This window comes from Bos grunniens, chromosome 8, assembly GCF_055505025.1.
Source record: "Bos grunniens cultivar Pamir isolate PY7600 chromosome 8, Bosgru_T2T1.0, whole genome shotgun sequence".
NCBI lineage: Eukaryota > Metazoa > Chordata > Mammalia > Artiodactyla > Bovidae > Bos > Bos grunniens.
Window position 1 is genome coordinate 40,255,613 of NC_141172.1, and position 14,514 is coordinate 40,270,126.

At 44.6% G+C, this 14,514-nt stretch overlaps 1 long non-coding RNA gene across 6 annotated transcripts; it reads right to left on the reverse strand.

Moving 5' to 3' along the window:
• Positions 1–124: 124 nt before the first annotated feature.
• On the reverse strand, positions 125–14,446 carry LOC147366955 (uncharacterized). Of its 6 annotated transcripts, none has more exons than XR_015169633.1 (4): positions 14,323–14,446; positions 12,746–12,830; positions 11,839–12,006; positions 125–1,627 (listed from the first exon to the last, which is right to left on the reverse strand). It is a non-coding gene; the product is annotated as an uncharacterized LOC147366955 (long non-coding RNA). The 6 variants fall into 6 exon arrangements; XR_015169631.1 differs by having other exon boundaries at positions 125–761; positions 14,122–14,382; XR_015169630.1 differs by having other exon boundaries at positions 14,122–14,382.
• Positions 14,447–14,514: the final 68 nt, after the last annotated feature.

The following is a 14,514-nucleotide window of genomic DNA, read 5'->3' on the forward strand; positions in this document are numbered from 1 at the left end:
TGGGAGTCGGTGATGGAGAGGGAAGCCTGGCGTGCTGTGGTCCATGAGGTCACAGAGTTAGACACGACTGAGTGACTGAACTGAACTGAAAAGTACCTCTATTGATGACAAGGATACTTCCATCAAAAATGAATATGAAGGCTTTATTAAATGAAATGTGAATTGAAGCAAACAGTATTTCCAAATTTGTATCTTATTTTAAATGTGCCTTTGAGTTGTTCATGTCACTAAATAAATTTAACATCACAACAAGACATTTGACTGGTTCCCTCTATCTATAAATTTGGCTCAAATGTATTTTTGCAGATTGTCTTGCTGACACAGGAAGGAACCCTGAATAGTCAGCATCCTTGGCATTCTAAAGGCAAAGGGATCAAAGTTACCAAGCTCCTTGCCTTCCTCCTTCCACCTTTCTACTCTGCCTTTTTCTCCACTTCCTTTTCCCATCAATCTCCATCCCACACATCCCAGCCTCCTCCTTGGTTTCCTTAATCTCCTTGTTTTCTCCTTCTTCCTTTCAAATATGTACCTTTCAAAGATCTCCATCCCGTTGTGCTTATGTACCCATTCTTTTTCTATCAAATTTGATGGAAAGAAGAGAAAAATTTAGGAGAAGGGGGTAAGATCGATTCTTCTTCCATTAATGAGAATGTCAGCATGGAGAGGCCTCCACAAAGGCACCAGGTCTGGGAAGAGTCACGCGGAGGATGGTTCCATCCATACACTCGGCAGAATATCACTCACTCTCCTCCCATGTGAGTCTCAGGACGGGACATGTAGTTTCAACAAAGCAAACAGAGAAAGAAAAGTCAAGCTTATATAGTTCTTCTACTGCAGGGATGAATTTGCTGCAAGAATCAGCATTTTTTCTTTTGAAATCAGCTTGATTTGGCTGCATGTCCACCCGTCAAAGGTAGTAAATATTTTCAGTTGGATCTTAGAAACCTCTGCCTCCCTCATACATCCTAACGAGTCCTATAGGACATCGTTGTTGTCCAGTCACTAAGTCGCGTCTGACTCTTTGCCACCTCATGGACTGCAGCGTGCCTGGCTTCCCTGTCCATCACTATCTCCCAGAGTTTGCTCAAACATTGAGTCGGTGATGCCATCCAACCATCTGATCCTCTGTTGCCCCCTTCTCCTCCAGCCCTCAGTCTTTCCCAGAATCAGGGTTAGCCACCCGCAAAACTGAGGAAGGGAACTTTAATCTTTAGTTTGTGACAGTGCCTGAGGAAATGCCCATTTCCAGGTTTCATGACCTTCTGAGGCAGGTCCCTCCAGTTCACCTTGAATCCCCCGCATCTCTGGAGCCCCTGAACCCACCTCCACTGAACTGCACGTTATATTTCCCTGATTTTGCTCTTCTGGTACCTCAGCATTTTCCCTCCTGGACATTTCAGCTCCTTTCTTCCAGGAGCATATCCCTTTCCTTTTCCTATTCTTCTCTTTCTTTTCCTTTCCAAGTCTGACCGTCTAGCCAAGGAGCAGAGGGGTGAGAAAAGGAGGTAATACCTCTTATCTTTTTAGTGACAACTATGAGAATGAAGCGGAATGAATGCCTCCATAAATTACTCTCCCATGTTTCCATTTTCTATCTGCATTCTTTGATGAGTTTTCTCAAAAGCTCCTGCTAGAAACATGTGAACAAATGATTAGGTTGTACTTGCCTCTTTTTTATTTATGTGTTTATTTTTGACTGCACTGGGTCTTTGTTGCTGCCCGCAGGCCTTCTCTAGTTGCAGTGAATGGGGGCTACTCTTCGTTGTGGTGCATAGACGTCTCACTGTGGCGGCCTCTCTTGTTGCAGAGCACAGGCTCTGGGCGCACAAGCTTTAGTAGTTGTGGCACGTGGGCTCAGTTGCCCTGCAGCGTGTGGAATTTCCCCAGGGCAGGGATCGACCATGTCCCCTACATTGGCAGGCAATTCTTAACCACTAGACCACTAGGGAAGTCATGTAATTACTGTTTTTTATCTCCATTATTCATAGGTAATGTTTCTTGATTTACATTATCTCTTCATTACTTTTCCTTGTGTTCCCATGAAAAAGAGGAATTGGCTAAAATGAGCAGGTCTGGAATTTGGATGTGTGTTGCTCTCCCATAAGTATATAAACTTTATCACACCTTTGCCCAGATCCTTCCCTAATAAGTGTAATTTATAGGTGTTTTTGGGCTTCCCTGATAGCTCACTTGGTAAAGAATATGCCTGCAATGCGGGAGACCCTGGTTCGATTCCTGGGTTGGGAAGATCCACTGGTACCCACTCCAGTATTCTTGGGGCTTCCCTTGTGGTTCAGCTGGTAAAGAATCTGCCTGCAATGTGGGAGACCTGGGTTCGATCCCTGGGTTGGGAAGATCCTCTGGAGAAGGGAAAGGCTACCCACTCCAGTATTCTGGCCTGGAGAATTCCATGGACTATGAAGAGTCAGACATAACTAAGTGACTTTCACTTTTCTCTTTCATAGGTGTTTTTAAATGATTAGTCTTATAGATACTTATTTTCCCTAATATGTTCAAAAGAATGCATGTGGGACCAGTTAGACTTTTTTCAGAGGTTAACTCCAGTCATTAAATAGGTTGAGTTACTTGTGACCTTATAAGACAAAGGTCTATAAGACCAAGGCTTGCAATTCTCCCTTTATAAAAGCTCTTAAGCTGTCCCTTCTTTTCATTCCCTGTTGTCAGCACATTGGTCTGAACCCATGTGACTCTCTGGCTTAGAGGTCTCAATCTACTACTGTTGCTGCCTGTAGCAAATCCTGCCACCAGCCTGTCTGGACCACGCACCTTATCTATTTTGCACACTATCCAGCCCCCCATTGCCAGCAGATGCATTTCTGACTGAGGGCTTCTCTGATGCTACCAGATGCCATCACAGTGCCTGGGTGTCAGGCTGGGAGTTCTGGGGAACCTCAAATCCCCGCCCCCAGGAGCAGCCTCAATCAGTGACTGCTGGGAGCTCACATATAAACACCCCGGCTCCTGCATCCCTTGGGGGGGATCCCTTGGCTCTCTGTGTTCCACACTGGCCCCCAGAGTCCCCCAACAAGGTTAATCTCCAGTTACCCAGAGTGGTGAACTGCCTGACAGAGAACACGCTTCCGGCTGCCTCTGGTTCCCACCTCTCCCCACTAGTCCCACACTGGTGTTTCCTGGCATCACCCCCATAATCAGGGATTTTCACCTGAATCTTCATCTCATTGTTGACTTCTGAAGGAACTCATTCTGAGACACTGCCTCTCATGTCAGCTCCCACTAAACAGTCGTGTTATATTGAACTTTTAAAAAGTTCAAGGAGGTTAAAAAACAAAAACTTTGTTAACATCATCTCCGCTCATAAATCATTGGCAACTTGCAGTAGATAAAGTACATATGGTCTTAGTCTGTGGCTTGAGATTCTATATAATGTGGCTTTTTTCTACTGGCTATAATCCTGTTTCCTACAACTTCCTTCCACTCAGAATGGAGCGTCCAACCATTCCCAGGGGCACAGTGCTCGTCTGGACCTCCAAGCACGTGCCAGCACTACTCCCACTACCCAAGTACACCACCGCCCCCTCCACGCCCCATTTCAGTGTATCTAAGGCCACCAACCATCGTGACCATCGTCCTCTTTATGGGTTTTTGCTGAACACACTACAAAACTTTGGTACTTCGCCTCTACTTCTTTATTCTGATATTTACCATATTTGTGTTTATTCCCATCCTGGCCTCCCACCTGAACTCTAAACCCCTCTTAGAGTAATGTAGCCATTTTCTGTCTTCAGGACCTGGAATGTAGCTCTACAAAATACTAGATGAGGAGACAAAATTCATACTCTGCCATTATTAAATGTGTGACTGTGGGCAGTATATATACATCATCTCTTGGAGCTTGTTTCTGTATTTGTGATAGATCTGTAATGTAATACTACATACAGTTTGGATGATTTGAGTGACACAATACATGTGAAAAATGCTCTCAAAACTATCAAATGGTGTCTAGTTAGCCATGATTAAGTGGTTGGCAGATAGTTCCTCCTGCTGCTGCTGGAAGTGGGAACGATCAAGTTACGTAAGACAAGCAGCTCCTTAGAGATAAAGAATGAGTGTCAGGAAAAACCAGCAAAAAAATAATATATCATTATGATGAGTTTTATAGAACCAGTTCATGAGCAATAAAATAGCATGATTCTATCTACTTCATATATTCATTAATCCTGCAAAAGTTTATTGTTTGGATGTCAGATCATTTTTCTCCTTTGCTCAGAACCCTGAGACGGCGCTTCTTTTTCACTCAAGAGTAAAACCCAAGGTCCTTAAAATGGCCTAAAAAACCCTTTCACCACCTGCAAACCACTCCCACCTTCCTCCTGAACTTGTTTCCTGTTACTTTCCTCCCTGGCTGACTCCAGCCACCCACCCCTCCCCGTGTTCCTCAAAGACATAGTCATGAGGGTGATGACTCCTGCTCTCGGTCCTTTGCTTCAGCTCTTTCCTCTGCTTGGAAGGCTCCTCTTCCAGATGTATGCTTGGCAAACTTCCAAACTCTCCAAATCTCTCCTTAGTGAGACCTACACTGACCACCCTATTTGATATTATAACCTATTCTCCTGGTCTGGTTCTCTCTTTACTCAATTCCATTCTTTTTACTGTAGTACTTCTAATGTATCTTATCATGCCCTTGTTTATTGCTTGTGGTTGTTTGGTGTTTATTATCAGGAACGCTTAGATTTGTTGACTAATAGATATCCCGAGTGCCCAGGACAGTGCCTGGGACAGAATAGCCACTGAATGAATACAGTTGCTGAATTTGTTGACTTAAGTTCTCACTGTGTGCCCGCAAATAAAATAGCTGTAATCCTTAAACTTGTGCAGTTACAGCTTAACAGTGATACCCATCTAACTAATCTTATCGACAACTAATTATGTGCCAGGCAATGTATAGGGCCCTAGAGATACAGTGGGCTTCCTTGGCAGGTCAGATGGTAATGAATCTGTCAGTAATGCAAGAGACCCAGGTTCGATCCCTGGGTCAGGATGGTCCCCTGGAGAAGGGAATGGCAACATTCTCCAATATTCTTGCTTGGAGAATTCCATGGACAGAGGAGCCTGGTGGGCTACAGTCCATGGGGTCGCAAAGGGTCGGACACGACTGAGCGACTTTCACTTTCACTAGAGATACTACAACAAACAAAGGACAGTTTCCTTGCTCTCAGATAGCTAATCCTAGCTAATCCTTGTGAAATGATATGTTGATGTTATAAAAATTCAGGTGTTAATGTATTTGAGATACTCGGCCACCAAATTTAAAATTCTCGATTGTTGTTTTCACCTCCCTGTCTCGAGGACAGTCCCCACGAGCGCCCTGTCTTGCACATAGTCAACCTCAGCAATAAGGTGTCTTAAAACAAACACTGGATTGTGTAGCTCCCAAACCCTGACTTCTACACTCAGTGTGAAGTCATATTTTAATTGTATAGTATAATTTACTGTCCAAGGAGCTATTTTTTGAGACTTTTTGAGGACCTATTGCATTGAGTTGCTAAATACTAGATAATACATCAAAGAATATATGGCAGAAATTAATCTTGTCCCCTCCCCCCAAATATAGAAAAGACATAAGATTAGGCTTCCAAAACCCTGGTGACCATCCTGGTTCTTGTCTTGACCTTGCCACTGAACCAGTCATATAACACTGAAGGCAAAGTATACAGCTCAGGTCTTTCTTCAGGAGGACACCTGCTGCAGCAGGTGAGAGGTGGGTTAGCTGAAGGCCTCCAGGCTCTCAAACCTCCAGCATCCACAGTGTCCAGACCAAGACCATGGGCTCTGGGGCTGCTCCAAGCCAACAACAGGACATTCCTGTCCACCTCTCTAATGGCCAGTCTGGGCTCTGAGTCTTCACACCAGCCAGGCCAAAGAATCCTCAAAGCTGTTCTTGGGGGCTCTTCCTGTACGATCCTTCCCACATCCCTGTCCTAGGCTCTCCCTCTTACCCCACTGCCTCTTCCCTTTAGCTTTATGGAATATTCCTTGTATAAATCTTACATTTATAACTCTGCTCTTGTTTCCCAGAGAACTTGAAACAATGCCACTGGTACCAGGAGTGGTTCCAGAAAGCTGATGAAAAGATGGGGTTTGAGACCAGATCACTCATCCCAGGCTGGCAAGGAGGGTCCCAGTCCAAGTGGTATGTGGGGCACAGATGGTTGTTCATCTGCTAAAAAAGCAGTCACTACTGATGAGCATGGGGTCATCTGGTGGAGAGGAATGCCTTTGCCAGTGCAGTGGGTCAGGAATTTGAAAGTTATTGGGGGTTGGAGGGCGGTTAGGTATCTACAAGGAGAGTGGACATGGAGGATTCCCTGCAGAGTGACAATGAGAACTGGAATCAGATGGTTAAAGGCTCATGGGGGAGGCAGAGCCATCTCTGGTTACTTGCAAAGAGGCTGCTGTCTCTGGCAGGGGAAGGGGATGATGTGAAAAGCAAGCCCAAGATTTCAGGAAGTGTGCATCTCCAGAATGTTTCAAGTGCTTAGCCAGGGCATCCTGTTACAACGGAGCCAAAGACCTGACTGGGACAACCTGAGACCATGAGCTGTGGAATGGGTGCATGAATGGGTGCCCCCGGTTTGGCTCTGCTGACGGCCCTGAACATGCGAACTTGCAGAGGTAGCCCGCACTGCCTTGTTAAGATCCAGACTCTGCTTGAGCAGGAAGATACCGTAGAGGCCTCTCCCTTCAAGACAATATCTGCTCCCCGACCTCTGCCCTCAGGAGCAGCCCCCACTGCCTCTCCTGGCTGCCTGGCCAGTCACTTGGGTTAAACCCAACAGAGGACATGCTGAGCCTGTTGAGGGAGGAGAGATTACCTCCCAGAGGACCAGCAGGAGTTGGCCAGCATCCACTGTCAGGGGAGAGCCCCACCGAGGGACTGGGGTGTGAGGGGGCTGGAAGGCCAAAGAGAACAAATGGGAAAACCTTGACTTGGACTCACTTTCTAGGAACATGGGATTTAACACTCCAGCATGGACCCTGGAAGAAGGAGGCGAACACTAAGTTTTTATTCCAGTCGCGGAGCAGAGGTGAAATGCCTGAGTTACCGCAGCAGATGGCAAAGCAGGATAGAAAAAGTAGCTGGAAAATAGGATCAGAAACAGTTCACACTCCTTGGAATGAACAACGGTATTCATTTACAGTTTTGCACCAGGGCTGTGTTAGCTCGCCCACCTTCTGTCTTAATATAGTCCAAAGAGATCTGGGCCATCTGGACATCCCGCAGAACAGCACACCAATTCATTACATTTGTGAAATAAAGACACGACTAGTACGCTCAAGACCTTGGTAAGAAATGTGCGTTCAAAAAGATGGGAAATAAATGCTGAAGAGTTTCAAGGACAGGCCACTTCAGTAAAGCTTACAGATTCCTAAGACTAGGACTGAAAAAAAGGAGGTGCACATTTTTAGGGTCAGGGACATGTCAGGGTATCCCTCCAAAGTGAAGAGACATGGTGGCATCTCAGATTCCCTATTACAAAGAAGGAAGTACAATGCCCGGGGAGCCTTTTCACATTCTGGCGGCCAAGTACTTCACATCTAGGAATCCTGCTCTGTCTGGTCCATGCATTGGAGGGCATGACAGACTGCCAGCTTTGAGTGGAACCCGGAGCAGGGAGGACTATACAGCAGGGCCAAGATGTAGCAAAAGCAGCCTCCCCACTTAGAGCAGAGCATCTGGTAGACCCTGTGGTGTGGGATGTGTCAGTGGTGAGAAAAAATGCAGCACAGAGTTCATGGTAAGCCCAAGGAGGATCACAGCTTAGAGCCTTGGGGTTCTAGAGCAAGGCCAGATCATCTATAATGGGGAATTATACGCATCTCCTAGCATGTTACTGAGACCTGAGAGAGGCAGTGCTTGACTATAGTGTCCAATGAGCATCCTCCCACAGCTGTCCACTGGGAGATGGGTTCTGTCTCACCCGTCATTCTGTAAAGTGAAAAGGGCCCAGCAACAATCCATTAGAACGTGGAAATGGCATGTCCTGGCTTGAGCCCAAGTAAGACCAGAGGGCATGAGTCGGGTGCACAAATAGGAAGCCTCAATCTCTGCATCACCCACATGATTGCATCAGCCCTGCTTCCTCAGCTCTTTTCTGTGGCCATAGAGCAGGGTACCTTACAAATAGCTGATGGAGGAGGAAAAAGCTCCAGCAGAGTTTACAGGTGAGTTGGCAAGGTTTGGGGGTATAAACTGAAAGTAAATAGTAGCATTACAATCTCATTCAGGTGAGAGACAGTAGAGGAGGGAATCTTCCTAGTGGGCAAGAGTATACCTAGTCATCCAGGTTATGTGGAAGGAGAAATGGCCCAAGGTGAGAGCATATAGAAATTGCTATCATTGGCCAATGCCCCAACCAGTCAAGCACCTGGAAGGAAAAGGACGGTGGGAAACAAGGTCCAGGGTAAAGGCAGATGGGAATGGACATGGCAGGTGACCATTTTCACATGATACTACCCAACAAAGTGTTAGTTTCTTAGTCATGTCCAGCTCTTTGCAACCCCATGGACTGTAGCCTACCAAGCTCCTCTGTCCATGGCATTCTCCAGGCAAGAATACTGAAGTGGGTAACCATTCTCTTCTCCAGGGGATGTTCTCAACCCAGAGATCGAACCCAAGTCTCCTGCATTGCAGGGCAGGCAGTTTCTTTCCCATGAGAGCCACAAAGGAAGCCCAATCAAAAGGCATCCACAATAACCACGGAACAACCAACAAGACAAGCTGATTCAGCCAGTTGACATTGGTGAGCTTGCAACACTAGACACTCTAGAGCTGGCCTGGTGGGTACATGAACGTAGCGGCCACAGTGACAGTGACGGAGGCTACATGTGGGCCAAGCAGTGTGAACTCCCACTTACCAGAGCCAGTCTAACTACTGATTCCTCTGAATGTAGACCTGCCAGCAACAGAAACCAGTGCTGAGCCCTTGAATTGGCACTGTTTCCCAGAGACCAGCAGGTCACCTACTGATGAGTTGATGACATTGGGCCCCTATTACTTTGGAAGGGCCAGCTGTTTCTCCTCATAATATAGAGTCCTATTTCAAGTATGGACTTGCTTTTCCTGCCCAAGAGCCTCAGCCAGGACCACTGTCCAGAAGCTAAGAAGTACCTGATCTATAGTCATGGAAAACTACACAACATAGCATCTGAATAGGGAACACACTTCACAGCAAAGGAGGTCATGTAATCCACAAACACATTTCACACTGCTCCCCCAGAGGCAGCCATGTGACACAGCTGTGCATTGGCTTTTTAAAGGTGAAGCCGAAGCACCAACTCAGAGGCCGTAATCTGCAAAAATGGGATGCTGTCCTCCAGAATGCAGAATAAATCCAAGTGAGAGATCTCTATACGGTGCTATAAGATGACAACCACACAGGCCTGGAACTAAGGAGCAGAAGCAGGAATGGCCCCACTTGCCATCATTCTAAATGGTCCTCTGGGCAATTTGTGCTTTCTGTTCTTACAGCTCTGGGCTCTGCAAAGGAGACACATTCTTGGCAGAGGATAGAGCAAGAGTTCCACTGAGCTATAGATGCCTCCTGGATGTTTTGGACTCACTGTGTCCAGGACCAACAGTGAGAAGAGGAACTCCTCAACCATGTTGGCAAGAGTGATGAACTCACATCAGCAGGAAGAGCTAAGGCTGCTTTTCTACATGGGGGATGCGTGGGATCACTGTAGAGTCCAGGTGATCCACTCAGGCGCCTCTCAGTACTTCTTAGCAGATATGGTCAGTGCAAAAGGATCTCTGTAGTATTCTTCACCTTACAAGGGTATGATTACCAGAGTCTCAATCAACAGATCTTTTTACCACACCTTTCTCCTGTCCATCAGTGCCTTCAGATCAGGATTTGATCAGTATTATGGCCTGAGGCTTCTGACTTAATCCTCTTCTCTCTCTCCTTGTCTTTCACAGGCTTCCCACCCCCAATACATGTCTTGGCCTTCTAATACTATCTCGGCATCTGCTGGAAAATACAAAGTGACATAACGGGCTTAGGTTGTTGGTTAATCTTTTCACCATCTTAAAATGAGGAGGAAAACTGAGTAGGTATATAGAGCTAGACATCACTGTTAAGTCCTGACTTAACATTTCTATAGTTTTTAAAAGTAAAATGGGAGAAATAGAAAATGATTCATATATTAATGAGCTTGCTCAGAAATCAAGGAAATCACAAGTCAAAACCAGTCACGAGTTTGCAAAGGAAATACCTTTCATAAAGCCTGCAAACAAGTTCAGCAAAAAGTTAAACCAAAAACATGTTCATTGTTCCCACCTGCTAAAACCTAGTGCTGGTACCTATTGCTTGAGGAGTTCTGTTCTATGATAGTGCAGTGTTAAGTATGACTCATGGGCTTTAAGTGATACGAACTAATCTTTGATATGATCTTTCATTAAAAGTGGTATTTTATACTACAATCAGATACACTTTTATCTTATTGATCTAATTTTTCTGTGGCTCTTAACAGTGTCACCAAACAAAGTATAATTAGGACAAGGTCAATTTTATGTTTGGTGGTGCTGGTGGTTTGATCACTAAGTCATGTCCAACTCTTGCAACCCCATGGAGTGTAGCCCACTAGGCTCTTCTGTCCATGGGATTTCTCGGGCAAGAATACTGGAGTGGGTTGCCATTCCCTTTTCTAGGGGATCTTCCCGACCCAGGGGTTGAATCTGGGTCTCCTGAATTGCAGGTGGTCTCCTGCATTGCAGGCGGATTCTTTACCAACGGAGCCACCATCTTATTGATCTGATTTTTCTGTGGCTCTTAACAATGTCATCAAAGAAAGTAAAACTAGGACCAGGTCAATTTTATGTCTACTACACAGTAACTGGAAATTTGGAATGCACAATTAATGTTTATATTTGTGCACTTTTTAGCAAATATGTGGTATTGAAAGACATAATCCGCTCTACTCAGAAGCAGTTCTTTTTTACTAAAGGAAAATGTGTTGGCAACTGCTCCGTTTCCATGGATTTATGATTCTAATAGGTCCTGAAAATAAAACCCAATCGTTGCCAAAGTCCCACTTATGTTTTACATCAATAACATGCCCTTTATCCCTGCTTATGCATTGGGAGACACAAAAAGAACATCGTTAGTTAAAAATCCATTAGTTAAAACTTTAAAGAACTGATTTGGAGGGAGGGGAGATGTATGGGAGCTGACACCTAACACTTTATTTTTATGAAAAAGAGGAAAATTGCACAAAATAGTGACAAATTAAAAAAAAAAAAAAAAAGAACTTTTTCCAGAATACATTTGAAAGCATATAGTTCAAATTTAAACCATTTTCAATATATAATGATGTTAACTCACTGCAGGAGACCTCAAGCAATAAGAGAGATACAGTTATATCTAAGAAATTCTACTTAGAGAAACAAGTGCACTTTATATTTAATTCTCTAATTCTGGTGACCACAAAAAGAGGAACCAGAAGGTTATAGGGTTTAATCCTCATTTAACTGGAAAATCAAATCAAATCACCAACTTGAACTCCATTCCCTAAATAAGCAACTCAATTTTAGCCACACCTTAGTGTGATCTGGGGGAACTTTCCAAATTCTCAGTGGCCAGGTCCCACTTCAGACTAATTAAATCAGAATTACTGTTGTTGGGTTGTTTTTTTTTTTAATCCACAGGTGATTCTGATGTGTGGCCAAGATTGAGATCCCCTACCTTGGATACCACAATAATTTTAAGTTTTAGCTTAACTAGAGTTATTTTAAGTTTTAAACCAGATTAAATAACAAATCTCTGTTGCTGGATGAAAGCATATTTGCCAAGTTACCTGTAATTTTACTACAGTACTGGAAAAAGAATGGAATCCAAATGCTTGGTTAACAGTATGTCTGATGGTCTTCCAGTCCAGGGGGCAGCCGTGTGACTGAGTTCTAGGCATTTAAATAGACGGGAAACACTGCCAGGTCTTCTCCCTCTGGTATGAAAGGATAGAGCCCTATTGGGAGGAAAAAAGTGGGTTTCATCTTTTCTCCATTCATCTTTTCTCCATTCTCCCAGCCCTGAACTCTGATATAGATCTGGAAACTGAGAGTTACGTGTTGCAGTCAGGAAACAACAGAGAAACAAGTCAGTCAGAAAAAGACAAATACGGTGTGATCTCACTCACATGTGGAATCTCAAAAACCTGAACTCATAAAAACAGAATAGATTGATGGTTGTCAGAGGCTGGAAGGGAAGGGAGGGCATGGAGCATAGGGGAAATGGACAGGTATTAGATATTTGAAGAATTAACTTGGTTAACTGTAAAATTATAGAAAATTTTTGTTGTTGTTGTCCTGTGAAACCACAAGATACTTCCAACTGACTCCAAACAAATCAAACACTCAAGTCAATCTTACTGTGAAATTTTTGACAGCACACAGATTGGATAAATAACATCATTAATAATAATCTAGGACTTAGGTATGTGACTTTTTTTTTTCTTCTTGGTGAGAAGGCAGATGAACAGAGTTTGATGTATTGGGTTAGCCAGAAAGTTTCTCTGGGGTTTTTCAGTAAGATCAGATAGAAAACCTCAAACGAACTTTCTGGCCAACCCAATACGTTTGACAGCTACATGGATGTGTCTGAGAGGATGTGGGTGATGCAAACTGTGGTGTTGAAAATATAAATATATCTCTTTCAGGTAGGGTGTGTACATGAAGATTTTATCATTATTATTGGCTAGTACATACCATTCTGTTTGCCTAATAGGTGCTGCAATGGACCTTCTGCCGTTCTTGTTTTGTATTCTCTCCTCTTGAGCTTTCATTGGAGAATCTGTGAATTAGAGATAGTAGTCCATAGTCAGTCATTTTGAGTTTGGAGTCAGACTGACTGGATCAAAACTACTGAATGTTTCCCCTTTCTACATAACTTGAGGGGAAAGACCTGCTTAACTGTTCTTATGAGACTTAAAAGAGCTTATCCAAACGTAATTCTTAAGGCTCACAGAACGTACTTAGCAACTGTCTATGTGCTGAATAGTGCCATAGGTGTTTGGGAAGTAATGATGGTCCCTGTCCTCAAGAAGCCAAGTCTAGTGAAATACCAGTCTCAAGCCTGATGCCTTAAGAGGTGGGAAATGTGATTTGGAAGACAGTAAAATCTGATGCTTGACACCCCTGGGATCAAGTCCTATTCCTCAACTTTCCCAGTGGCCCTCCAAATGATGTATCAGTATACCATCCCGCAGAACCTATGAAAGAGACTGCTTTTGGGAACAGGATCTTTGCAGATATGATTAAGTAAGGACCTCTGAATGAGAGCATCCTTGATTATCCTGATGGGCCCTAAATCCAAAGCCATATGTCTTTATAATATATGGAAGACAGGAAGACATAGAAGAGAAAGACATGTGAAGACAGAGGCAGAGACTGCAGTCATGCAGTCCAAGCCAAGGAATGCCTGGAACCGCTAGAAGCTGGAAGGGGCAAAGAATGCTACCCTAGAACCTCCAGAGGGTGCACAACCTCGCTACTAGCCTGAGTTCCAAAACTGTTAGGGAATAAATTGCTTTGTTTGACCAGAGCAAGTTTGTGGTGTGTTTCTTCATCTGTAAGATGGGGATAACATCCTAAGTAGTCTGATTTCCTAAAGCCTTAAGTGGGCTAACTACCGTCTGGAGGAACTCGCAGAGGTTTAAAATGGCAAGCATTTATTGAGCGGTTGTTCAAATCATTTATTGTGCTAGGCGCTTTCCATGTATGACTTCAGTTCAGTTCAGTCAGTTCAGTCGCTCAGTCGTGTCCGACTCTTTGCGACCCCATGAATTGCAGCACGCCAGGCCTCCCTGTCCATCATCAACTCCCGGAGTTCACTCAGACTCACGTCCATCTAGTCAGTGATGCCATCTATAATTTATTGATCAGGTAACCAAGGCTCAGAGAAATTGAGTGATTTTCCCAAAACCATCCAGCTAAGAAATTGAAAGAAACGAGATCGCAATCCTAGCCAACTACCGAGATGTCCCTGTAATGCTCCCTGCTACCCTGATGGTGGGGAAGAGTGAAGGCAAAAGGAGAAGGGGACGACAGAGGATGAGATGCTTAGAGAGCATCACCGACTCAACTGAACAAACTCCAGGAGAGCGCGGAGGACAGAGGAGCCTGGCGTGCTGCAGTTCATTGGTATCACAAAGAGTCAGACACGACTTAGCGACTGAAGAACAAGGAGAAGCCCGGCCAACCAAACTTCCACTTCCACAATCGGTCAGCCTCCTCTAGAAACCGCCAGCTCTGCAACCGGCAAGGGAAAGGGTTAATTACGTCACCTTGAGTAGCCACCATCACGTCATTGACCCACGGATACTTTCTAGGGCCAAAACTCCCGTGGCGCCGCACTCGCGCCTCTAGATGACGTATGACTAGACGCGGACCAGTAGAAATGCCGAATTTTCGTTTTTCCGGCTACTGAGAGCCCCTTAACTCTAGCTCGGCTGAGGAAGAGGAAAGGCTAGGGGGCG